We start from the raw sequence: 24,821 nt of genomic DNA on the forward strand, positions 1-24,821 counted from the left end.
TAAGAGTCCAGCTGGTTTTCTCTTCTGACTTTTGTTTTGGGCGCAAATGCCACAAGACATTACAAATGATTTAATATCCTTTCGCCAGGTGGGCCACCAGAATTGTCTCTTAATTTTAGCTTCAGTCTTTGCGATACCTGGGTGCCCCTTCATTAGGGTGTCATGATAATGGGAAATGACTAGCTCTCGTAGTTCCTTTTGTGGTAGAAATAGCCGCCCTTGGTAATAAGGCAGGTCATTGGTGACAGAGTAGTCCGGGCCTTTCTTTACCCAGTCCTGCATGGCTGTAGGATCAAAGAGTTGCTGGATCTTTACCTGAATGTCCTCTAGTGTCTGTAGAGTAGTCATGCCAAGAATCCTTTGTTCGGAAATTATAGGTACTGGTTCTGGGTTCACTTCTGCCTCTCCCATCCCTATTCGGGATAAGGAGTCTGCTTTACCATTCTTGCAACCTGGTCGATAGGTTATCCGAAATCGAACTCGGCAAAGAACAATGCCCATCGGAGTTGGCGTGACGATTGGGCCTTGGCTGTCTTTAAATACTGCAAGTTCCGGTGATCGGTGATCACAGTAATGGTATGCCTGGCACCGAGAAGATAGTGCCGCCAAGCCTTGAAGGCGGATTTAATGGCTAATAACTCCTTGTCGGTAACCGCATAGTTTAACTCGGGTGCCGAGAACTTTCTGGACCAAAATGCTACTGGGTGAAGCTGGCCAGTTTCAGGGTCCTTTTGGGACAGGACAGCTCCCATGGCTAAACTGGATGTATCAGTTTCCACTATGTATGGAAGTTCAGGGCGTGGGTGCTTTAGTACAGGTGCAGACGTGAATTTCGCTTTCAGCTCTTGGAAGGCATTTGCAGCTTCTTCAGTCCACATAAAGCGTTTGTTTTTTCGCAAGAGTGCTGTGATGGGATGTACAACATGTGAGAAATCCGGGATGAATCTGCGGTAGAAATTGGCAAAGCCGAGCATGCTTTGTACTCCTTTAACTGAACTTGGTGATGGCCACTTGAGAATTGCGTCCACATGTCGTGAGTCCATTCGGACTCCTTTTGGACTCAGGATAAACCCAAGGAATTCAACTTCCGTGGCATGAAAAATGCATTTTTCCAGTTTTGCATATAGTTTGTGCTGGCACAATTTCTCAAGGACTGCTCGGACGTGCTTCACATGGTCAGATTCTGAAGAGGAGTACACTAGAATATCATCGATATATACGACAAAACAAACGTCAATGAGTTCACGAAGGACATCGTTCATAAAGTATTGGAAGGCTGCTGGTGCATTGCAGAACCCGAAGGTCATCACCTGGTATTCGAATAACCCGTACTTAGTGCGAAAAGCAGTCTTCCATTCATCGCCCTCTTTCACATGTACCAGGTGGTATGCCCCCCGGAGATCCAACTTAGTGTATATGCAAGTGTCCTTTACTTGGTCTAGTAGTTTGGGGATCAGAGGCAATGGGTATCGGTTCTTAACAGTGATCTGGTTCAATGCACGGTAGTCTATGCATGTTCTGAGGTCACCTTCCTTTTTGGGCACAAAGAACAAAGCTGAAGATGCAGGGGACTTGGATGGGCGAATGAAGCCATTAGCAAGGTACTGGTCTAGGTATTGCCGTAGGTGAAGGTTCTCAGGTTCCGTAAGAGCATAGATCCTGCTACAAGGGGGTTCTGCACTGCGTATGAGATCGATTTGACAATCGGACGATCTGTGAGGTGTTTGCCTGTTCTTTTTGGAAGACATCCTGGAATTCTTGATATTCTGGAGGTAATTGCACGACTGATGTGGTGACTGTGGCTAGGCCTGCGTTCAAGTTTTTCTTTGGGTAACAGGTTTGTGCACAACCCGGAAAGGTTATTATCTTCCCTCACCAATCAATACAAGGATTATGTGTTTCCAACCAAGGTATCCCCAGTATTATTTGGAACTGTGGGGCTTTGATTAGATCAAACACAATAGTCTCTCGATGCCCATCATGACCCAATAGTGTCATCTCTGCGGTGGAATGAGTTACAGGCCCAGAGGCAATTTCAGTTCCATCGACTGTGGTGATGACATCTGAGGTGGTCTTTCGGCAGAGAGGTAGATTCATCCTGGAAGCCAATTCGTAGTCCACATAGTTTCCTATGGCCCCGCTATCAATGTATGCCCTCACTGCGTGCGTACGTGATGGCTGCCTTGGATCTACGAGGACCATTGGTATGATGAAATGCGAGGTCTGAGAATCCTCTTCAAGCTTGGCAAGCATACCTCTACGCTTGTCGGGCGTGGTCGTTTCCCGAGTCTGACTCCATATGGCTTTTATCAGCAGCTCCTACCACCTTCTTGGGTGATTTTACAGGGCAATCCCGTAGAAAATGCCCAGAAGTTCCGCAATATAGACACAATTGCATTTGTTGTCTCCTTTCTCTTTCCTTCTGGGTTAAGGGTCCTTTAACCCCTCCGATTTGCATGGGTTCTGAAGCATCTGCTCCTTTGGGGTTAGCGTGGGTTTTGACCAACACCCGATTCTCAAACTTGGCTCGATCAGCCTTTCTGTTCTGAAGTCTGTGATCTAACTGGACCACTAAGTCTATATATTCAGCGCAGTCTTGAGGTGGGTTCACAACTTGAGCCAAGACATCCTTGAGTTCTCCTCGAAGCCCTCGATGAAATAACGTGATTCGTTTTACCTCGGGCCATCCAGTTTCCACGATCAACCTATTAAAGGTCGCGATGTAGGATAGAAGGTCCTGGTTACCCTGTCGTAGGGACAAAAGTTCGTTATCAAGGGCCTGTCCTTGGGAGTGCCGAGCAAATAGTCTTTCCATGCTCATTTGAAAGCTCTGAAAATCCCGAAGAATTGGGTCATCCTGATTAACTAGTGGAATTGACCAATCAGCTGCACTGCCGCTGAGATTTGACAATACAAAGGCTACCTTGGCTTGATCGTTTGGGAAGGCTCCAGGTCTGCATAAAAAGTGCAAGCGGCATTGGTTCATAAACATGGCAAACCTTTTGGGGTCCCCGGAAAAGCGTTCGGGCGGAGCTAATGGAATAGTTCCTGGTAGGTTTATTTGCACAGGGTTACTCGATGACACAGGAGCTGGATTTCCCCCCCCCCCCCCGAGTCCTGGTAGGGGCGTTTGTACAGCCTGGCTTTGCAGTAGTTGCCTAGCAAGGTCATCAGTTCGCTCCTTTGACAAAATCAGTTCTCTCCTAAGAGCATTGGTTTCTTGATGGGCGGAATGCACTTCAGCCCTCAGTTCCTCTAGTAATTGTGCCAATTGGTCAGTTTCGGAGGTATACATAACACCCGGGTGGGAATTTGTGGGTAGGCTTTGCGTTCTGTTACGCTCACCTGGCTCCCACAGGGGCGTCGATCTGAACTGGACAGCTGCGATCTCCACCAATGTGACTCGTATGCCGAGATGACAGACTGGACTGGCCCACCTAGCTTTGTTTGCTTGGCCCGTAGGAGTATTCTTCTGCAAATGGAGAAAGGGAATTAACCACCCGTGGAGTTGAGTGTTAACCCCCCACCCCCGCTGTTCTCCCCACTGATCATAACCAGTTGCTTCACTGGTTCGAAGGAATTGGTGAGTTCCAGAACAATATTGACTCTGAGATTTCCGGCGAGACGCTGTAACTATATAGTTCGTAAGAGTTCAAATGTCTGACTTTCACTCTTGTCCGATTCCTTGTAGGTTGCAGCTTGACCCTAGCGAAGAGTTCCTCGTGGCAACGGTAACATTCAGGTAAGGATTTGTATTATCCAACACAGTTTGATAAAATAATGTCAGTATGTAACCTGTTGCTTTTCCCTTATTCAGGTGCTGAGAGAAATTATGAAGTCTCAGGGAATAATGCCTACATCGGTAAAACTAAGTAAGTCTATTGTGGTGAGAAGGATTCCCCTTGTTTGTCCCTTTGTTTCACCTTGCTGTCCTTTTGTTCCCCTTAGGGGCCGGGGTACGGCGAAGATGCGGTGGAGGCTGCGCCGACCCGTGAAGAGGAATAGTACCCCGGCGGTAAAATCAGGTAAGTCTATGGGGGGTAACTAATATTGCCTCTGTTTAGTCCCTTGGCTCACCTTGCTGTTCTTATGTTCCCCTTAGGTGCCGGAGTACGGCAGGAACATGCAGAAGGATGCGGTGGATAGTGAAGATGCTGCGAAGGCCGGTGAGTTCAGTGCGGCGCAGCAGCAGGCGAGGCGACGTGCATAAAATAACTTCTTTCTTCCAGCTGGAAGGCGCGGTGGATCGGGAATTCAGGTAAGGATCAAAAGGTATTGCTCTTGTTCTAACCTTTTCTCCTTCTTTCTCCCTTTTTCTAGGAGCTCCAGACTCGAGGCGGGCGTGGCAGAAGACTGGATGCAGACTTGCAGGCACGGTGAGCATTACGCTGCTGGATGCAGAATAACGCGAAGCGCGTGCTGCTCTTCGGGCGTGGTTTAAATAGCCTCCAACGTAGTCCCAGGTAAGTATTCCTCCCTGACCCCACCGAGTAAAAAAAATAGTCCCTAGGTAAAGTAGTCCCTTCCAAGCCACTTTTGGCTTGGAACTCTTGCAGCATGGTCTGCATCAGGTAGGTTTGCAGCATGGTCTGCATCAGGTAAGTTTTAATCTATGAGCCTGGCGCCATAGACGCCAGGACTGCACCCAAATAGCCCCTAGCAGGGGTTGTTGGGCTTGCTTGGAATAACTTGATGCCTGCTTCCGTGGTTGCTGGACTTGATCTGGATCCCCGGGGGTAGGCATCATGACAGCATGGTTCTCCTCAAGTTTCATAGAGGCAGGGAGGATGTTCCAGAGGGAGGCCCCAGCTAAAGAAAGAGATCTACCACAAACTCATTGCTTGGAGATGCTACTGATCCTGAGGGAGTTGGAGGTGGAGAAGTGAAGAGCTTGAGTAGGAAAGTATTTACGAAGAGAGATTTGGAGGTATTGAGGATGCAGAAGGCCTTGTGGACAATGCAGAGGGTCTTGAACTTAATCCTTGTAGCTACTGGGAGCCAATGCAGAGATGTCAGTGCTGGAGATATCCCTGGCCGTGAGGCCAAGGAAAAGTCTCGCAGTCCTGTTCTGGATGAGTTGCAGAGGGCGGAGAATAGAAGCAGGCAGATTTAGAAAGAGGATGTTGCAGTATTTCAGCCTAGAGAGAACCAGAGCTCTAGAGACGGTGAGCTTCTGGGGGGAAGGAGAGGATGTATAGTTGGTAGTTTGACTTCTTAGAGACGTCAGAGAGGAGAGGAGAAAAGGAGAGTGTGGAGTCGAAGATGACCCCGAGGTTCTTAGCCTCACAGGTGGGAACAGGAAGAGGGCCAAGGGAGGCCGGCCAGAGAGTGACAGGAAAGGAGGGTGCAGGTGTGCCGATGAGGAGAATCTATTTCTTACTGGCATTAAGGCAGATGTTTTGCTTAGTTGCGCTCCTCATACTTTGCAGAACATCTTTGGGCATCTGGCTGTGTGAAGTCCACCCTCTGGTCATAGGGATGGTTTTTCATAGTGCTCTGCCTAGTAGGAGGCTAGTTGAGGCTACTCCTGTGGCCCTGTCCGGTGCCATGCAGTACCCCCACAGGAATTAAGAGATTGCCCTGTGTTTTCATAGAGCTCAGTGACTATCTGAAGTGTCTTGTTGAGAGTGTGCATGAAGTGCTCCACGTCTGAATTCGTTTGGTGACAACAATTCTTCAGTGTTTTGATGTTAAGGTGATTCAAGAACCGCTGGAACATGCCATTGTCTGTTTTTAGAGATAAATTGGCATGCGTGGGTGCTGTAGATTTTCTCTAGCTTTGGTATTACTGTACACGCTGCCATTGACTCGACATTTTCCAACTTGAGATAGTGGGAGAACTCTACCACCACCATGCAGCTGTGTTGTCCATCAGGTAAGGGATAAACATCGACATGGATGTTCTCTAATGCTTTCCCCCCCTCGGGGCATGGATCGAATGGGAATGGCTGGTGAGGCAGCACCTGTGGCCTGTAATGGTACACACCTAGCCATTACAGTTTCAACAGCTGCATCCAGCCTGGGGAACCAGACCTTCTCTTGTATATCCCCTGGTGACTTGTGTGCATGAGGTGTCCCACCCTGTTAATCACGGAGGCAGGGACTACGATGCATGATCCCCAAAGAAACAGGCCCCCTTCAGAGAATGGAAGTTCGTCACTTCTGAGGAAAAGGCTCTTGATGTGACTTCAAGCTGCCTGTGTTGTGCTGCTGTGGCTTGAAGAAACTCTTCCATCTTGGTGGTGAGCGCTGCTTTGAAGGCACCAGCGCCATCTTCTTGATCAGTGGCTTTCTTGGTTTTCTCCATGGTTAGTGATAAGGGAATGTTGATCATTGTGACCGATTTGACATGCTGCTCCAGGCATGAAACAGCTAACTCCTCACTGACCCTGGCATCCTGCGGATGTTGGGAAAGGAAGTCAGCTGGGTTCCCTGTCCCCAAGCAGTATTAGATCATGAATTAAATTACTGAAGCTGTAGCGTACACTTTCCTATCCGAGAATGGGAGCACAATGAAGATCCATTCAAAATTTTGAATGGCCGTCCACAGAGATGAGGTGGAAGGACCTGCATCCCAACAGCAGTACAATCGCTTAATTTTCTCTGAGAGGAGCACGTTTTAGGCAGTGTTAACTCACGGCTTCTGAAAGCCACTGGGATTAGATCTTCCGCTGAAGTGTCTTGGGGGAATTACAGCTCCCAACCCATGAGAGCTGGCATCTGCCACCTGCTTAGTGCCCAGCTTAAGGTTGAAGTACTCCATTGTGGTGCCTTTGATATTTGTGTTTTTGAATGCTGCAGCCTGCAGTACCTTCCATTTGCATGGTTCGACTGTCTTTGTGAGTCATCAGAGCAACTCCATAAAAATTGAAAGGTTAGGGGTAAACTTCCTGCAGCATTTGCCCATTAGAAAACTATGAACGTTTTGTGGTGAAAAGTCTGCTTTAATCTCTCAGACTTTCTGCGAGCCAGCAGAGACTCCCTCTTCTGGAACACTAAACTGAAAAATTAAAGCTGGTCTTTGTGGAATTAGCAGTTGCTCTTGTTGAGAGCGTGCCCTCTGTCCTGTCTCTGCTAGACAGCTCTCAACCAGCGGTGGTGTTCATTGCAAATATGATCATTTCATCACTTATTTTAATGACACCAAGGATGCCCACAACAATGCCCTTGGATAGTTTTCTGAAACACCGCAGCCACTGAGGAAACGGTTGTGCAGTATAGACGCATATATGACGAGAATGTGAAAATGTTCCAGGAGTCCTTGTGTAAAGGGATCTGTGGTAGCCCCCAGTCAAATCAAACTTCAAGACGTGCTTGGCCCCTTGAATGCTGGCGGGGAGATCTGGAATCTGGGTCAGAACGGTCCACGCAGATGCGCACCTGACCAGGCCTCTTCGGCTTCCGTGCCACACACTATGGGCAAGACCACCATGGTAGGTCTGGTCCACTTTGAGGATGCCTGCCTTCTCTAACTTGCAAAGTTATTCCTCCACCTTGGGGCACAACTGGAATGAGACTGGTTTCAGAGTGATGGTTTGGACCGTTTTATTGATGTAAAGACCCACCTGTAAGTGCAGACAGCCAATGCCTTTGAACAGAACATCCAACATTCCATGCCACCAAACTCCTAATTTCCTCTCATCTTTTCCCGCCTCTTCTACTGCTCTTCTCTACTCTTTGGACTTCCCACATCTCATCTTGCCCATCTTAAATCCATATATCACTCTGCTGTTCGTACCCTTTGTCTCCTTACCTCCCGTGACTCCATCTTGACCTCGCTCTCTTACCATGGCTGGCTACCTTTCCACTTACACCTAACATTTCACATTATCTGCCTTGTCTTCAAATCCCTCCATGGTCTTGCTCCTCCTTATCTTTCCTCCCTTCTCTCCTTCTACTCCCCCTCCTGTTCCCTTCGTTCCGCTGACCATTTCCTTCTCACTGTACCTCCATCCCCCTGCGCTTCCTCCCGTTTCCGCTCCTTCTAACTTCTTGCACCTCTGCACTGGAACTCGCTCCATCTCACAATGCGCTCTACCACAACCTTCACCTCATTTTGCACTTCCCTTAAATCTCTCCTCTTCCATTCTCCTCCTTGAAAACTCCCCCTCTGCGCCCTCTACTTCCCCTCCCCCCTCTCCCTTCATCTGATTTCTCTCTCCCCTCTCCTGCTCCTCCTCTCTCCCTTTTTCCCTCGTCCAATCCATCTCCACCCCCCCACACCTAGTCCCACTCCTCTTTCCCCCCTCCTTCAGTTAATTGCTCTTTGCACTGTTTTGTCGAATGATTCATGATGTAATTTTGCTCCCACTGTTATTTGTTGTTGTTATCTTGTATTATGTTGCTCCACTGTACAGCGCCTTGGTGTAAAGCGCTCTATAAATAAATCAATCAATCAACTCTTCCAGGGGGAGTTAAATCTCTTCCAGGAGGCTTTCAATTTGAAGACAAAGTGCGCAAGTGCTAACTCTTCCGCTATGTCGCAGAGGAGGAGCGTGGCAGCGTCTGCCGGTGTGACAGTTTGCTTTCCAGGACTAAATTGTTGTGCTGAAACATGGTCTTAGTCACGCCCTTCAATAGAATGGGACATTCCGCTTCAGACATGTAAACATGGACTTTCGTGGGCCCAATTGGAAGACAGGGTTTCAGGGGCTCAAATTGGGCATTGCTAATAACACTCAGGGACACACCCATGTCGATATAGGCGGGGGGCTGTGCTTCCAGAGAAGATAATGCAGCAGATGGGTTGGCGGCACAACTTCGAGTCGCACCTAGATCATGACACAGTCTGAACGTCTTCCAAGTCATTGTGCTCTGGTTCTTGCGAAGCATCCACTTGTCTCACTCGTTGTTTGGAGTACCTCGGATCTGGACCGCAGCTCAAAAGTGCCAGAGTGCCACACACTTGTAAAGTGGTTCAATCAGCTGCATTTTGAGCATTCCCCTATCTCGCTGGACAGTGGCCTGCGTGAGGCAGATTTCATTGCAATAATCGCAGGAGGTTTTGGGTGCCCTTTTCCCTCAGGGCCTTCTCTTCACTCCATTCACTGTACTTGTGCGGGTGCGTGTGCCTCCTGCTGATGGCATACGCTTGAGCTATGGCCACATTTTGGAATGCTTCCATGTACTAAGCCCTGCCCTATGCCAATTTTTATGGAGTGGCTCAGCTCCAGGATACGCCACAGGGAGAGAGGGGGGGCCCGACACTCGCAGCATCTGCCAGTGCAATTTGTTTGAAAGCACCGTTGGATTATCCGGACACAGACTGCATCCGTTGGTCAGCAAAAGTGCCCATGTATGCCAAGGGCTGTAGCATTGCATGAAAGGCATCAATGGGTTGAAGCATCGACTGTCGCACTTAGCGAAGTTGGAAGTGCTCAAAGTTGGCATTTGCTTGGGGGTTGAAATAGCAAGCGCCCATTTCACCACCCTGTACAGGTCATCTACAAGGACCTGAGGAGTCTTAAAGATCTTATGCACCCCCAGAACTGCATAGAACAGCATTGCAGTTTTCTTTGCCTCAACGCCATGCTCTTCAATGGTAGCCAAGCATAGTTCCAACATCTCCACCCAGTGCACATCTGGGATCTCTAATTCCTGGGTGGTGGTTGAGAAGGGGCTGGCACAGCTAATGGCCCTGGGCATGGGTGGAGGAACAAGGGGCATGCACTTGAGTCACCAATCCTACCTTAGTCATCTCAGCACTAGGAGGGCAGCAGAGTCCTGATGCTGCTGCCCCAGTAGCAGGGATGCAGCTGCCTGCCCGGTGTGCAGGAGACGGTCTAACTGGTCGTGGGGATGAAGCACAGGTGGACTCTCCTGTATACACTTGTCTGTGTGGCAATGAGGCATGGGAGACCAGGTCATACGAAGCTGCCGCAGAACTTGCAGTGCCTGTGCGCACGTCTCGGACTTTGAGCGCAGTGACACACGTGTTGCATGTGTGCAGGGCATGCATCAAAACCCCAACGTCTTCATTCTAAATCACCAAACAGATCATAGGAGCCTTATCCAAATATTTTTCCGTGGGTTCCACATAGGAATCTAAGGATTAAGAAAAGCCACATCCAGGCTTGGGGCCAACAACTCTTGCATCATCTTTCTAACAGTGGGTCTGTTCCATTCATTGGCGAGCGATCTCTGTTTATACCCTACAAAAAGACGCAGTCCTCTGAATGTGTTAGACCTAGGAGACGAGGACGATTATGTGGGGATAGGCCCCCTCATATATGTGCTTTATTTTTCCAGCTTGTATTGAGAGAATCTGAACTTCTCGCTTGTAAGCCCCTTACTACAACCTGGGGGGGCCTGAATCTTTTCTGAATGCCACACTAACCTGAAAGGAGTGGCCATGCTCGACTTAAAGTTAAAATTACGAGCCCAACGAAAGATAAGTTGGCCAAATACTCACAGGATCTACTATTGAGGAAAAATAAAGCAGTCTTGGTTAAATATAAAAGAGAGGGACGAAATTTGAATGAGAAGTTAAATCGTATCTCACTAGAAGAACAAAAAGAGAATTGTAAACCTCTCTGCTTTCAGCCATTTATTTGGTCGGTGCACCGCCCGATAGCAGGAACATTAGCAAAAGAAACTCATAATTTACACGCATTTGATGAAGAGACATGGAATCAAAAAAGGTCCTTAAGGCGTGAAGTTAGACGATTGAAGTACTCTATTACGAGCCCATTGGTACGTCATATAGAACAGAAAAAGCTGCTTAGGAATTATAAGCAATGGTCACGGGCAAGAAAGATCCTCTGTCATCAACAGGACAACGAACAGATGCTAGAGGCTCTTTGTGAAAATAGTACCCGCAACTTCTGGTCAATGATTAATAATAAAGGAAAGAAATCAGCCAGTAACATCATCCAATGCAATCTGGTTCCAGAAAAAAAGTGGATAGACAATCTGACAACAAACTTTAAAAACACGTCAGCCAATTTTGAAAATCAACAGGTGGTCTACAGGTGGGAACTTAGCTTTGGTGTAAAACTAATAGAAGACCTAATAAGGAGCGCCTCATCATCAAAGGCAGCGGGCCCAAACAGGCTAACTTATCAGGTTCTGAAGTCTAATGTTAACACCTGGGCGACACTTCTTGATACCCTTTATAGGGAAATACTAGAGTCAAAATGCTTCCCTCCTTCTTGGAAACAAGCAATCATAATACCATTCTTTAAAGGAGGGGACAGATCACAGCTCGAAAATTATAGGCCCATTGCCCTTTTGGACACTGAGAGTAAGATACTCATGCGGATACTCTTACTAGAGTTAGAAGATTGGGCCAAATCAAGCAACATCTCCAAATTCCAAACAGGCTTTAGGCGAGGAATGTCTACAACATTAAATGGCCTCACCCTGAGCCTGTTAGAAGAACACACGAGAACATTTGGAGAGGACCCACTTTTTGGAGCTTGGGTAGATCTTTCTAAAGCATTTGACCTGGTAAAAAGGGAGTTATTGAGGGCAAAATTGAGAAGGTGGGGCCTCCCAAACAAGCTCCTGTCGATCCTAGTCGAGCTCCACACAAACACCACGCTCATGTTAAGATTAGATGAGGCTGGTCATCTCTCCAGTACAATTAATGTGGAGCAAGGTGTGCGACAGGGTTGTATGGGAGCCCCCTTTTTCTTTAACCTATACCTGTCAGATCTGGGAGATTTCCTACAAAAATGGACTATGACAAGTCCCAAACTCAACACCAGTAAGGTGTTTTGGCTCACCTATGCAGATGACATTGTTCTGATTGACAGGACAGCAATAGGTCTTCAGCACCTACTTAATGGGCTAAGTGAATACAATAAACTAAATGGACTACAAGTTAACCCAGGAAAGTCAAAGATTCTGGTGCTGAAACATCCAAAAAAGCAAATTAACTTTGGCAAATGGTTTTTTGAAGGAGAGGCTATTACAAGGGTAGACGAATTAGTCTATCTGGGTTACACGATGTTTGCCTATCCAACAGTAAGTAAAGTGGAACTTGAAATTAGATCTAAAGCTGATAAAGCTATACCACCGATGAAAAATATCTTCTTTGAGCTTTGCAAATTTTCAATCAAACCATTAATAAAGTTTTATAATGCCAAACTAATTCCTGTGATATTGTACGGGCTGGAGGCTCAACCAAAGCTTTGGGAGTTGGATTGGCAACAGGTGGAGGGCTACATCTGGAAGAGCTTGTTGGGGCTGCCCAGTTGCCTGCACATCCAGGTATTAAGGTTTGAGTTTGGCCTAAAATCCTTGCAGCAGTAGGTTAATTGGAGACTGTTATCTCTCTTTACACTAATAATAATTCCACAAAAAGACTCTCTTTACGAAGATGTTAATCATCATTTTCAAATGAACAGTTCGAAGATTATCCAGGATCTGGCTATAAAAGTTAAAAGAAATCTGGAAGGTGCTGATTCAACAGTAACAACCCCGAAAGAGAATCCATTGAAAGCAAAGAAAGAACTGGATTAAAACAGGTTTGGAAATGAGGCTGGTAAAACCGAAGAAAGGCTTTTTAGTAGTGGAAAAAAAATTGGGCGATTTGCCCAATTATCTGCTAAAACATCCCAATAGTGAATCAAGATATGTTTTTCCCAGGGCCCGTCTAAATTTCATTCATACAGGAGAGATCCTAAGCATTAAAGGCCAAAGTCACAACATCATATCGTTTTGCAAAATCTGTGTAACCCAAAATAAGCAAAACCTGCACCACTTACTCATAGAATGCAAAGGAACTTGGGAGACTAGAGTCCTCTATTTTGGGAAATTTGTGCACAAAATGGACTGTTTACAATCGGAGAACTTTTGGAATCGCCTGATCTCGGGACAACACCGCGCTGACGATAGCAGTAGGTCAGGTCCTTTCAAGATTAGGCTTGGCCCATCCTAGCACTGGGGAATCTGGGAATAATGTCTCCACAATTATTATGGCTTAACATAGCTGTAGTAATCAACATTCTAGTATGGGGTGCAGGTTTATGGGGGAAATGAATGTATTTCATTTTTTCTTTATTTTTTTATTTTTCTCTTTTTGCATTTTTAGCTCTTTATTTTTTCTTTTTCTCTTTTTTTTTCTTCTTTTGATTCACTGTATATAGGTTTGTTTCGTATTGCGCTGAAATGATTTGTAAGAAAACTATTTTAATTATGGTGAATATTGATTTATTTTTATAGTGTAAAGATCTATTTTGATCGAAACAAATAAAGAAATTTTAAAAAAAAGGATTGCATTGCTCCGAGAACCAGAGTGACCCTGGGCCCAGCACAAAGCCCAGCACAAATGTACCTCCCAATTAACTTAACTCCTGCTCAACCAGGGACAGATGACAGTTAGCAGCCTTATTCCAACAAAGGGTGGAGGAAATTGGGCAGGGGTATGGATGCAGAGGTTCAGTGGGAAGGATACATTCTTGTCTGCAGGTGGAGAAAAATAGATCTGGGTAAATCTAGCATCTAGAGTGCCCTTCATGTTTACCTCCTTCACCGTAGCTCCTGCCACGACTGTTCTATGTTGCAAATAAGAATCCAGTAAAGAATGCACGACTCCTCTGCCTTTCATTTATCATAAACTTCACGAGGTGCATGGCACAGATGTGAAACACTACAGTGGTGAAGTTTGGGTGCAACCCACCATTCATTAGTGACACAGACCATAGCACTTGAGGGAGATCCTGCTGCATCCACTGTAGCTTTATTCAACTTGCCAATAGACAAAAGAAAACTAGTCCTCTGTTTCAACTGATCCACTAAACTGGCCTTACCACTTCACAAAAATACAAGAAAGTTTGGTGGCGTGCTCGGCACTCAGTGTTGGATACTATAATATTTCCCAGGATTTCCAGGAATCTTTCTTAGTTTCGGGATTTTCCAGTTTAACAGTTCTCCTTATTCCCCAGTTCCTGGCAGCTTATCAAAGTGCATCAAGTTTCCAAAGTTCAAATAACAAAACAAATCCAAAGTTCCTTAGAAGGAGGGATAGTTCCCTGATCCCGCTCCACCACTTGTGTTGCTCTCTCCCCAATAGATTCACGGGTTGTGGGCCTCCAGGCTCCCCCCGTGTTTTTTCTTTATTGGGCCGCTCTGGCTCCCTTGGGTTTCTTTGTACTTCTACTTCACTTGGCTCTTCTGGGGTATCTGTAACCACTCTCTTAACTTGTGGTTCTCTCTCTTTCCTGAGGGGTTTTGTGACCCTTCTGGAGGTTTATGTTAGGGAGAATTCACAGAAATATGCTAATTCCCTCCACCTTAGAGACCCCCCGCAACTTTGCTGGATTTTGAGGACTTGATTTTTTTAACCCGGAGAGAGTGAGACTCTTTTTCCCCACTCTTTCATGTATTTTACTGTGATTTTTACCACTGTGTTTCTTTTGGTTGTGGAGTCTGACAAACTCCATAGACATCATCTTTTACATTGTGTCGCGCAGCACCTATAGTACAGTGGCACTGGTAAGTCTTCCAGATTTCCCAAAGGTTTAAATACCTTCTCTTGGATAACTACTGTTTTCAAGAGCAGTAAAGTGAAATTGACTTTACTTACATTTGTAACATTCTAGACCCAGCACACACTATTTTACAATAGAGTGCTGGAGGAGTTACCTAGTATCCCCTTTGTCTAGCTTGTCATGTAACATTTTTTATATTAACCCTTTCTCATTGAATGGCTGGTGTCAGTGGTTTCGTTGCAACTACCATGGTGTGCATTTACCGTGGGCTGCGTTCGCAGCTGCAGTAAAGCACTCAACGTTGCCATTTATGTCAAAATGGCCCAGGGCTTCTTTTTTCGACATTTCCTCGTGGAAAGGTCCGTCTTGAAATTTACTCTGCGTGCCAAAATAGGTTTGGTCCCATTGTTCGCTTTGCCTTTGGCAGGATTCACAAGTGAAGCCCGCCTCTGGGGCAGGCAGGAAGTGAGAGAGGTATCCAAAACTCCCTGTGCTTAGTCTCCTCGGATACCCAAATGCACTCTGTGGTTATTGGCTGGCTGACTGTCCGGCAAGGACAGCCACCCTGCTGGGTGACTGACAGCTATGTTGGAATGAATGGGAGAGAACTGAATAAAAGTGTCATGCATGCTGGACGCTACGCTCGTAGAACAGCTAGACCGTTCTACTCCAAATGGAGGCTATTCGATACGTTACCGGGAAAACGACGTTTACACTTTTCACGTCGCTAACTTCACGTGACTTTTGCTTCGTCACGTGAACTACGGTATCACGTATTTAAGCAGCGTAGAAACTTCACTCGCTGCTTCTGATCGTCTCTATTGGCGTCGTGTAGCTGAACCTCTGATCTACATCCTGGTATATTCCTACAGCTACTTTTGGGCCTTCGATAGCGTGTGTTCCGCCACACGCTGATTCCTGGAGCTATCCCTTCGCGTAAAATCCACACGCGCTCTTTGTCTTCATACGCGGCTGGCCAAGGCTGCGTGAATCCTGCCCGCGTGTAAAATCCACACGCGCTCTTTGTCTTCATACGCGGCTGGCCAAGGCTGCGTGAATCCTGCCCGCGTGTATAATCCACACGCGCTCTTTGTCTTCATACGCGGCTGGCCAAGGCTGCGTGAATCCTGCCCGCGTGTAAAATCCACACGCGCTCTTCGTCTTCAAGTGCGGCCGGCCCAGGCTGCGTGAATCCTGCCCGCGTGTAAAATCCACACGCGCTCTTTGTCTTCATACGCGGCTGGCCAAGGCTGCGTAAATCCTGCCCGCGTGTAACATCCACACGCGCTCTTCGTCTTCAAGTGCGGCCGGCCCAGGCTGCGTGAATCCTGCCCGCGTGTAAAATCCACACGCGCTCTTCGTCTTCAAGTGCGGCTGGCCAAGGCTGCGCGAACCCTGCCCGCGTGTAAATCCACACGCGCACGTTGTCTTCACACGCGGCTGGCCCAGGCTGCGCGATTCCTGCCCGCGTGTAAATCCACACGCTCACGTTGTCTTCAAACGCTATTTTCTTCTAACTCCTGCATCTGTGGAATTAACAGAAGGATTGATCCCTAAGTGGGAAGGAAGCCTTTCAAGGATTATTGGAAGTGACTTTGAACTGAACTTTGGACGCTATCCTGTGGTGAATTCAACCCGTATCTAGCGTGAGCCTCGTTCCGTCCGGGATAAGTCTCCCTTACTAATTTTCCCTTCCCTGTCGTTTTGTTCTTCATTTCAAATCCATCAAGAGACTTCTGGATTGTTCTACCCAGAGATACAGGTCAGTGTGATCATTCCTGTCATTATCTAACTCATCATACTCAGGTTGGAGCAGTTATTCATGATACTTTAATTTGTCCTAGGCTGGATTACTATACCTTACCCACGCCCTTTCCAGTGATCCGTCGCTCTGCCTGTTTTATCAGCCAGAGGGTTGTATCATTTGGAAGGTCTTTGTTGACTTCACGACTATCAAGTCGGGTGAACAGGGATCCGGAAGACCCTACCTCCTGTATCCTTTTGAATATTGTATCCTTTTCAGTTGATACTTTGGTGCATTCTGACAAAAAGGCGAGTCGACCACTGGATGAAGGAACGGAAGAAGAACTTGAAGAGGACGCCTGCTGCAACTCCTGCACTGTTGGTTAGCCCGGTGAAGCACTGCTGCTGTGCTGAAACTCCAAATTCATATCGAAAGAGAAGCCCCTGCAAGGACGACTCTCCCATTGAGTTGGTGGGACCAATCTTACTCCAAAGTAAGCCACCTGGACATCCATCTCAGAGCTGGTTGAATTTCCATAGAGTTGCTGCTGGAAACCGTATAGCCAGGGAGAGGAACACCAGATTGTGTGCATTGCTTTTAAGTTGGCCAAGAGCTCCAGGAAGCAGGACTAACCGAGACTGAGCCCCCTCAACAGAGTGCAGGACCCCAGAAGCAAGGAAAGTCCATCTCAAAAGCCAGGAACCGCGGTGTTGCTATTAGACGCGAGGAGCTGAAACACTGAACAGCCACTGAAAGTGAAGTTTGCCGGTTGCGAGTTTTTACCGTCCCAGTGCATTTCAGGAGTCCCATGGCATCCTCCCTCTTGTCCCCACGACTCTGGGCCACGAACAGCGAGATCTGCAGAGCTGCACAGGAACACAAGTCATCTGCTGCATCTTTTCTTCATTTTAAAGGTACTGTACAAAGTACAAGAGAACTTACCTCTTACTGTAGAGTTGCTTGCACCTTCTACTACTCGCAAGTTAATCAGCTTGTGGCCCTACATTTGATTCTTCTTTTCATCAAAGACTCCCAAGACTTTTCCACTTACTTATCAGAAGTGCTTCACCCTATATAAGACTTATGCCCATTGACTTTGGCTTAGCCTATTGTACTGAAGGACTTCTTGGAGGAACCAAAAGTATTTGCCTGCTTAAGAATATTTGTGGTCTTGTATGTTCTAAATAATCTTTTCCTTTGACTTATTACTATCTGATTCTAATGCAACAGTGATATATTAATGTCCCCATCACCCTAGAAATTGAAGTCACCTGAGGGTGTAGGTAGTATTTGTGGGCCATCCCAAAAGGGTATCTACTGATTTAGAGATATTAAGAATGTGTATTTCATGAAGTGCATTTGGGTGTTATTATTATATTGCTCCCTTCTGAACAAGGCTTATTCTAACTGATTGATAAATACATTAATAACGGTTTATTCAAGAAACCTTGCGTGTAAGAGTTTATTTGAATACTTGTAACTGTAAATCTCTGTAACTCCAATACAGCTCACATTGACCCCTCTTGAGATAAGCCTGGCTGCTCAACACGCTACCAAAACTGTGTAGTACAAGCTTATACCAAAGGTTGGGTTTCCTATACCTGTAGTCAGAGTTGTTTGTAGTGTTCCCTTTGCCTAACAGTTTATCCTCTGCGAGTTTCTCGGGCTCTCATAAAACCTCTCTTTCGCTCGTGCAGTCTCTCTCTGTGACCCTGTTCTTTAATTAGCTCCCTTTGTTACCCCGTCAACCTGGGCAACCCACGTGCCTTCCACATTACAGGATCTACTCAAATGATGGTGCGTCTTCAGCAGCGCTCCTCCCCACCTGCCGGTCTTCCGGACTTGATACGAGAGGTCTTCGGACTCCACTCGTTGCAGCGTTCTCACGCCCTCATGCTAATCTGTTTCACTCCTCCATTGGTTCCTGTTTTCGGCATTCATTCGCAGACCGTAGTATCACCACATCCTCAAGTCTGCTCAAGACTCCAGGTATGTTTGACTTTGGTTGGTCTTGGCTGCTCAGTGGTGCTTCTCCCTTTGCCTCTCTCCCTTCAGGATATGCCTCGCTCCACAGCCACGTTGTCTTCCATGTCCCCGTAATTCCTCCAGAGTGTCCAGAGACATGGAAGACAGTCGCCTCGTGCTGATGGGAATGAGACTATCTTCAGATGACAAGGAATGGGAAGCTTTAGCCATGCTGGATTGTGGTGCTGCCGGAAACTTTATGGACATCAATTGGACTCAGGAAAACGCCCTTCCCATCTGCCGCAAAGTTAGATCTGTACCAGTAGAAGCCGTAGATGGTTCCCCTTTTATCATCTGGACCGATTGAGTGGGAAACATTCCCCATTGGGGCAACCATATTATCAAGAGGAACTTGTCTTAGATCTTATTAAAGCTGCCCATTTCCCCATAATATTGGGTATGCCATGTCTGCTTCGCCACAACCCTTCAATTGACCAGTCTGAAAATATTGTGTTTTTTGCTTCCTCATATTGTAGAGATCAATGCCTGGGAAAACCTGCATTTGAACCACTCCAGGGTGTCCAAGACGCAAAATCTCCGGTGATGGATAGTTCTATACCCATCCAGTACCGTGACTTCTCTAAAGTTTTTGAAGACAAGGTTCATCATCTCCTTCCTCCTCACTGTGCAGCATGGATCCACCCCTTTCCAACATACTCCTGTCAGAGCCTCACCTCTGCGTGTGGCTTCTCCTCCACTCAAGAGTCGTTGAGCCTTTATTCTCGGTCCTGTTATTAGAGATGGTGTAACATTCACCACATTGTCGAAAAGGTGTCAAATGAATTATTACCTGGAGCCAAGCACAGAGCAGTCTTGTCTCTATTATCTTATGCCACACACAGGCATTATCAGTATTACTGACTCCAATGTAGCTGGCGTATAGGGAGTTCTCCAAGGGAATGGTAATCCTTGTCCCCTGAAGGGGAGGCACTCCCCGCGAGGTCCTGCTTTTCCAAACCCTAAAGAGGGTTTGCTTGGCAGTGTCAATTCCTGCAATTTCCTTCCTCCCTTCCTCCTCAACTGATTCTTCCACTGACTCTTCTTCTTGGCTTTTCTTCTTTCTCCTAGTGTTCTTCTGTTTGTGTCTTCCTTTCCTTTCCTTCTTTTGAAGTAAATAGGGTCTCTCTCTCCGGGATGCCACCCTGTCGGTAGGGTAGTCCCCAAAAGAGTGATCTCCCTGGGAGTTAGCCCAAAAATGACAGGGAAACGCCTCCCGGCATAAAAACCCTGTAAGTCTTGGGCGTGGATGTCAAGTTTATAGGAGGAGTCGCAACAAGTGAGACAACCAGGAATCCTTGCCTGAATCAAGAGTGCAAGTCCAAGGGAGCACAGGAGCCAGGAAGTCAGCAGCCAACACTGACTGGTTTGCAGCAAAGGGAGTGCTGGGTCCTCAGAGACCGTAGATGGCTTAGGACCCAGAGCCCAGGAACTGTAGATGGCAGGCTGTAGCCCGTAAAGCACGAGAAGAGATACAGGTGAGTGTGCAAAGGCGAATGGTAATAGCAGGAAAAAGGAATGAGGAAAGGCAGACCCAGAAGGGGCAGATGATGAGTAAGAGAAGAAAGCAACAAAAAAGGAGGGAATCCACGCGGAGGGCAGCGTAAACAGGAGCGGGAGGAATCAAGGAAAAGAAGAAGGAATGAAAAAGAACCAGAAGAAAGGGTCCGGAAACGAGGCAAGCAAACACGAGGACAAAAGCAGAAACCTCAGGACAGGATAGGATGGGAAACACCGCGCTAGGCAGTAGCGCAGCAAGCGAGCATGTTGCACGGAGGAATCCAAGGTGCAACGCGCATCGCTGCTGCTGCAGTGAGTGTTTGTACTATAATAATAACTGTTCTATAGAGGGGATCTTAGATAGATAACAGTAAGGGAAAATGTCTGGGATGGTAGCCGTAGGTGCACAAAAGGACTCATCCCTATGGCAGAATGGAGTGCGTTAATATAAGCAAATTCTGCCATAGGAAGTCTACTGCTCCGCTGATCCTTTTTGTGGCTACAAAAACAGCGCAAATATTGTTCTAAGGTAGCGTTCAACCTTTCGGTCCGACCATTACTTTGAGGGTGATACCCAGATGAAAGAGCCCTTTGAATACCCATCTGACGACATAATGAAGACCAAAAGGAGGACATGAACTGAGACCCACGATCAGAGACAATGGTAAGAGGGAGGCCGTGCAGGCGAACAATATCCTTAAGAAAAATGGCAGCTGTCTGAGGGGCTGAAGGGAGTCCAGGCAAAGGGGAAAAATGGGCCAACTTTGAGAAGGTGTCAATCGTCACCATGATTGCTGTGAATCCATTGGATATGGGAAGATCTACAATGAAATCCATAGAAATATTGATCCAATGTTGAGAAGGAAGACACTCTTGTTGTAGCAATCCTACGGGTTTGCTGGTAGAATATTTACCCAAAGGCCACGTAGGGCAAGTGGAAACATAGACTGCAACATCCTTTTGCATGCCCGGCCACCAGAAGTACCGGGATAGAAGGTCAGTGGTGGCCTTCTGTCCCTTATGGCCTGCTGAAGGAATATCATGACACCAGGACATTGCTCAGTCTTGAAGTGATTTGGTTGGCAAAAATAATGCTTGTCCTTTCCTATACAGGCCTTCCTTGAATTGAAGAGGAAACTTCGGATTCAGGGGGAGCACTCCCGGAACAGAACCTTCTCTTACTTCTTGAAGAAAGGTATTTAGTACTGCAATGGCCTCCTTACCAGCCAGTAGTCTTTCACCTCTGTATAGGGATTCCTTCTTTTCTTCATTGCTGCGAGACAAAGCGTCGGCCACTGTGTTTTCCCTGCATGGTATGTAAGTGAGGGTAAAGTCAAACTGGGAAATAAAATACACCCAGCGGGCATGGCGGGCGTTTCAACACTCCATCTGCTGTAGGCTGCGAAGATTGCGATGATCAGTTCTTATCGAGAAGGGATGTAATGCCCCCTGTAAGAGGTGTCGCCATTCCGTGCAAGCACTTCCTCCTCAACTGATTCTTCCACTGACTCTTCTTCTTGGCTTTTCTTCTTTCTCCTAGTGTTCTTCTGTTCGTGTCTTCCTTTCCTTTCCTTTCCTTCTTTTGAAGTAGATAGGGTCTCTCTCCCCGGGATGCCACCCTGTCGGTAGGGTAGTCCCCAACAGAGTGACCTCCCCGGTGTTAGCCCAAAAATAACAGGGAAAAGCCACCCAGCATAAAAACCCTGCAAGTCCTGGCCGTGGATGTCAAGTCCATAGGAGTCGCCGCAACAACAGAGACGACCAGGAATCCTTGCCTGAATCAAGAGTGCAAGTCCAAGGGAGCACAGGAGGCAGGAAGTCAGCAGCCAACACTGACTTGTTTGCAGCAAAGGGAGTGCTGGGTCCTGAGAGACCGTAAGATGGCTTAGGACCCAGAGCCCAAGAACTGAAGATGGCAGGCTGTAGCCCGTAAAGCACGAGGAGAGATACAGGTGAGTGTGAGAGGGCTAATGGTAATAGCAGGAAACAGGAACGAGGAAAGGCAGACCCTGAAGGGGCGGATGACGAGTAAGAGAAGAAAGCAACCGAAAAGAGAAGGAAGGAATCCACGCTGAGGGCAGCGTAAACAGGAGAGGGAGGAATCAAGGAAAAGTAGAAGGAATGAAAAAGAACCAGAAGAAAGGGTCCGGAAACGAGGCAAGCAGACACGAGAAATTTCAGGACAGGGCAGCATGGGAAACATCGCACTAGGCAGTAGCGCAGCAAGCAAGCGTGTAGCACGGAGGAATCCAAGGTGCAACGCGCATTGCTACTGCTGCTGTGTGTGTTTGTGCTTGGCAGCGGCCATCTTGAAAACAACTAGACCGTTACAAGAAAAATGGTCAGTAACAAGATGGAACTAGTATTGGCGCCGCCAGCTACCCCATAGTGTCCAGAAAGGCACGACAGGTGGGCTCAACTCCCTAGTCTCGGATGTTGTCTCGGAAGACCCATGTTGGATCGGATTAGTACATAGCATTGTGTCGTACCTTAAGTCGCCAGAGCCCCAGGAGGCAGTCTGAGGACTGGTGGCACTACCCCATTATCTGAGAAGCTGCAACCTGACATGTGGCTGTGGGGGTGGAGCACAGTAGAAGTCTCCTGGTTGTACCTGGGTGCTGGCACAAGACATACTTAGTCTCTGTGAAGGTTCTTTATCAGAATTTTCTGGGACTTGGGGCCATCTCTCTACACTCCAAAAGCACATTCTCCCTACCCCAGGAGTCCTTAGCCCAGAGTTTAGTAGATACTGACTGCTGCATCCTCAGTTTTCTAAAAGATTTAACCTAAAGGCACGTGGCTTTATCCTTCCAATCTCACTCTGGGACTTCCTAGCTTTATCTACTCTATCAATGAGCTAGTTTTTGAAAAGGCAAATGGGATTGTACCTTCCAGACACTCAGCCCAACTCAGTCTTCTGGCTTTCACCCCCCATTCTTCCTCTCCCGGTCTGATGGTCTTCTCTCACTACTGTCCTCCTTCTGACTTCTTTCCCCTTATTTTTACCTTATACTGCATTTTCCTCTGTCCATTCAATCTTGCACTCCTCGCCTCCATCATTTGAGGTTACCACACTACTTCTCCACCCTACCCACTGCTCAATCACCCTCCTTTTATTCACTCCCAACATACTTCACCTTAACTCCTTACACTATCTCACCTAACCACGCTGGTCACTTTCAGACACCTCGGTACTACTTGCACTCACTAGCATACACCTCGCCTGCTTCAAATATAACTGCCACCGTCCTCTTCATTGTCCTTCCTCCTGCTGACCTTCTGGTCTGCTACCTCGGTCTCCTCTGATCTCTCACGAACAACACACAACTTCCTGCTTCCTGGGGACTTTGTTACTCTCTCACTTTATTCTGATTGGTAGTCTATCCCCAACTAATTGAGCACATGTGAGGTGAGGAAGCCCATCCGGGCACGCCGCATATTTTTGGGGAGCCAACTAGGCCCCCAGGCCCTCAGAGCGTCCCTCTCCCACCCCGCACCCTCTTCCTGATTCCCGCTCCCCTCCCGCCTCCCAACCCGCCCATCCCCGCTCTGATTGGGCCGTGAGCCCAGGTTGAAAGGGTCTAGCGACCCTCCTCGCACCGGCCCCTGCATTCACTGCAGGCAGCCGACGCGAGGTGAGGAAGCCCATCCGGGCACGCCGCATATTTTTTGGGAGCCAACCAGGCCCTCCGAGCGTCCCTCTCCCACCCCGCACCCTCTTCCTGATTCCCGCTCCCCTCCCGCCTCCCAACCCGCCCATCCCCGCTCTGATTGGGCCGTGACCCCTTCATCACTGGTCCTCCCAGGGCAGCCCTCTGCCCGGCAGCCCCAGCGGCTAAGGGCCCCAAGGCCAAGGGCGGCTCCAGGAAGTGTCAGCAGGTGTCCGCAGGGGAAGCCAAGGAAGCCACCAGACACCGACAAAACTGTAAGTGCTGGCTTGGGTGGGGGGTAGAGCAATTACTCTACTCCAGAAAGCTCCTGCCACTCTCACTTACCTTTCAATGGCCTGCAGTCTAATGTTAACCAGCACCATAGCCCGAGAGACCCACACAGATTAGCCTGCGCCACATCTAGGCAGAAATGTGATTGTTAGCATATGCCACACTTAGATGGAATCTCTAATAGCCTCTCTGTGAAAAGTTGAATTTAGAAGTGCATTTAGAAGTTGAATTTAGAAGTACATTTAGAAAGTTGCATTTAGAAGTGTAGCCAATAGCCTCTCTGTGAAAGGTTGAATTTAGAAGTGTGCCCAATAGCCTCTCTGTGAAAGTTGAATTTAGAAGTACATTTACAAAGTTGCATTTAGAAGTGTACCCAATAGCCTCTCTGTGAAAGGTTGAATTTAGAAGTGTGCCCAATAGCCTCTCTGTGAAAAGTTGAATTTAGAAGTGTGCCCAATAGCCTCTCTGTGAAAAGTTGAATTTAGAATACAGCCTCTCGGTGAAAAGTTGAATTTAGAAGTGTGCCCAATAGCCTCTCTGTGAAAAGTAGAATTTAGAAGTACATTTAGAAAGTTGCATTTAGAAGTGTAGCCAATAGCTTCTCTGTGAAAAGTTGAATTTAGAAGTGTGCCCAATAGCCTCTCTGTGAAAAGTTGAATTTAGAAGTACATTTAGAAAGTTGAATTCAGAAGTGTACCCAATAGCCTCTCTGTGAAAAGTTGAATTTAGAAATGTGCCCAATAGCCTCTCTGTGAAAGTTGAATTTAGAAGTGTGCCCAATAGCCTCTCTATGAAACTTAAATTTAGAAGTACATTTAGAAAGTTGCATTTAGAAGTGTACCCAATAGCTTCTCTGTGAAAAGTTGAATTTAGAAGTGTGCCCAATAGCCTCTCTGTGAAAAGTTGAATTTAGAAGTGTGCCCAATAGCCTCTCTGTAAAAGTTGAATTTAGAAATGTGCCCAATAGCCTCTCCGGGAATTAGAAGTCTCTGAAAGGGCATGTAACCCATCATATCTCACCAACACGCTTACTCTCTCCTTACATCACCACTCAACTAGAACACAGAGATACTATGACACCATTCGGTATAACTGTTCTCATATCAACATCCGCCGCTCACTCCACATCATTCTAAATAATCACTGCTGGTTACACACCCCCTGGCGAGGCGTTCTCCT

This window comes from Ambystoma mexicanum, chromosome 3p (genome assembly GCF_040938575.1).
Source record: "Ambystoma mexicanum isolate Mex_15411 chromosome 3p, UKY_AmexF1_1, whole genome shotgun sequence".
NCBI classification, from domain to species: Eukaryota; Metazoa; Chordata; class Amphibia; order Caudata; family Ambystomatidae; genus Ambystoma; species Ambystoma mexicanum.